The 3042-nt window shown below is 41.0% G+C and overlaps 1 long non-coding RNA gene across 1 annotated transcript; it reads right to left on the bottom strand.

The window, feature by feature from the left end:
- On the bottom strand, positions 1 to 3042 carry LOC106573704 (uncharacterized). The gene is made up of 2 exons (XR_006759737.2): positions 2465 to 3042; positions 1 to 167 (listed from the first exon to the last, which is right to left on the bottom strand). It is a non-coding gene; the product is annotated as an uncharacterized LOC106573704 (long non-coding RNA).

The following is a 3042-nucleotide window of genomic DNA, read 5'->3' as shown; positions in this document are numbered from 1 at the left end:
AATGTTTAATGTAGCTCTTTTTATTATGGATGGAGGAAATTAGGAGACGACTCCCTACAGAGAGCTGATGTCGTGGGAGTGTTGCAGCTCATCAGAAAATAATTTTTGCTGGAGTGCTGTCATCCTTGCCACTGCCTCCTCTTCCCTTTTCACTGGCTGCTTGGCCCCTGCATAAGGTAAACATACGCCAAAAACACATAACACAGTATGGGAAGCAGAAATTCCATTTAATGTGTATTAATACAGAAGTCAAGGATTTAATTAAATATTCTAGGTGGGCGGGAAAGATGAGGAAAACAGTTATTACATAATTGATGTACAGTACATGGATGCATGACTATCCCATCAACCAGGACCCCTCTCCACCCCCCTCCTCTGCCAATCTCCCCTCATCATCATTACCATTATTGTGCTCTGGTCCATAGTGGCCTGCTCATGTAGAGCAGCTGAAATCACTCCTGCAAACCCTCCAAACTGCTAGGGAACCTGAACAATGGTATAACACAAATGCCTCTCTGCACATTTGGCTAGAGTTTAACACAGTCAGAGGAGAGGGATGAATCCTAATAGACCAAAAAAATTACATTAAATATTGGTAAACAAATCTTTATTTTCCCATGCATATTTATTAAAAAGATACTAGAGGCAAATGTTTTCTATGCTCTCACCTTTGTGCTCATGATCCACACACACCACGCTAACGAGACAAAAGAGTGTGGCTTTGCAGTATTTAAATCAGTTATGTCTAATTATTTCCTATAAAAATAGCTTATCTAGGGCATAACCAATGAGATGTAACATTGTCTGTGGAGGGGGGACGTAGCAGAGCTGGCAAGAGTGCAGCTGAACAGAACAGAACAGAGAATCCGCTGTAGGCAACATAAATATAACATGAACTCTCCAGGCTTGTGACAGTACAATGAGGGAGTCTTTAGCAGGCCTTTCTGTGGCTTCACTAGGCAGATAGTCTACTACACAAAGAATATAAGGCCTGAGTGAGTGAGTGTATGCTGTTTCCATCAACTGGGTTGTCTATGATTTGTGTGACACATCCTATGACACATCCTAATGTGTCATCATTAAATGTGTTACCAATAATCAAACAACATTTCAAATCAAGGAACAAACACAGTGATGTCTGTATTGTAACTGTGATTGAATAAAATACACATGTTGTTCTAAATCAGCAGTTCTCAAACTAAGGATCGCCTTGATACGAAAATGGGGTTGTGGGAGAATTTCTAAAATCCTGAAGGAAAGAATATATACAAAAAAATATGATTATATATATATATATCGTCTATCTCAATAGCATTGTAATGTGGTTAACCTTAATCTAAATGAAAATGATTTAACTTTATCTTTTAGATTTCAATCAGAGAGCGCCCTTAAAATCATGGGAAAAGGCAGCACTTGAATCATTCCCAAGGTGAATAGCGTAGCCAGCCTAGCCATGAAACGACATACTATTACAGATACTTTTATATTACCGTCCGCAATTGATATGGTGAAAACAATGTGTGGGGAGGCAGATGCAAAGAAACTCACATCAAAACTTTTGTCAGATAACAGTGTTAAACAAAGAGTTTATGCTATTGCTAGCAATCAAGAGGAAACTGACTGAACGATTCCAAAACTCCCCAGCTTATGCTCTTCAAATGGACGATAGCTGCCCATGCATTGGCTTTTGTTCGCTATACATGTCAGGTGATGCTATTCACGGACATATTGTTCTGTCTCATGATTCCCGAGCATGAAACTGCACAGGGGATGTTCAGTGTGCTGCGTGGCTATATTGACGACAAACCGATTCCATGGGATCGAATGGTGGGCTTTTGCATGGATGGGCCTCTGCACTCTAGTTATGAATGTCTCCTTCTGCCATATGGACGCATTGTATGATACAACCACTGAGCTATAATGGATAAACCAAGAGCAACTGGTGGCAAAAGTGCTAACCACAGAACTCGGAGATGTACTGCAGCAGGTAACTTTGACTGTAAACTACATCATATCACATCCACTGCGCGCATGCCTGTTTTCAGAACTACTGTATGTTGAGATATGGGATCAGAGCTTGACAAAGTTCTATTTCACACTGAGGCTTGGTGTTTTTCGAGGGGGAGTGTTGGAAAGATGTATCGCATTGAGAGAGGAACTGTTGTCATTCACAATGGATATATATATTTTTTTTACTTGGTTGACTTTCTGTGTAATGAAAGGAAAAAGTCTATCCTTGCCTACGTAACAGACATATTTGGGAAACTGAACAAACTGTACGCAACCATGCAGGGGAAATACAAAAACATTATACAGATGAGTGACCGTATCAGTGGATTCAGAGGAAAGAATTCTTATTGGAGAGAGTCTTTCAAAAGCTAACAATGCCCCCTTCCCTCGGCAGTGCATGTTTCAAACAGAAAACAGTATCAGTAAATTTCCCACACGAGTGATGACTGCTCACCTCCAACACTTGGAAGAACACTTGAGGACCTACTTCCCAATCCGTTTGTCTGGGATCCTTGCTCAGTTGACATGCCAGTAAGTGAAATCGAACAGCTGATTGAGCTGTAGATCATGTGACCGAATTCTGCAGACAACACATTCATGTGTCACCACGGAGTTTTTGTTCCTGACTCGAAGTGAAACCATGCTGTCTCCCTCTGAGCATTATTGCTACGTTTAAAACAACTGGGAACTTGGAATCAGACTTCCGACTAAAGTGAGTTCAAGATAACTGGGAACTCAGGAAAAAATAAGCTCCAACTGGGAAAAATCGTTTTGAACGGTCATCCAACTCGGAATTCCAAGTCGGGAACTCGGGCCTCTTTCTAGAGCTCTGACTTTCCGACCTGAAGATCACTGAGGTCATGATTTGACGTTGTATTTTTCAGAGTTCCCAGTTGTCTTGAAAGCACCATAAAACTCATGGTACCCTTCGCCAGCTTATATCTGTGTAAAGCTGGTTTTAATGCCCTCATTTGCATTAAAACCAAATATCGATCCAGATTTGATGCGATAGGTGAGGTGCGCACTGTTGAA

The sequence above is a fragment of the Salmo salar genome, chromosome 16 (assembly GCF_965601325.2).
Source record: "Salmo salar chromosome 16, fSalSal1, whole genome shotgun sequence".
Classification (NCBI taxonomy): domain Eukaryota; kingdom Metazoa; phylum Chordata; class Actinopteri; order Salmoniformes; family Salmonidae; genus Salmo; species Salmo salar.
Note: the sequence above shows the minus strand (reverse complement) of the source record. Positions and strands in the feature narration are given on the sequence as shown.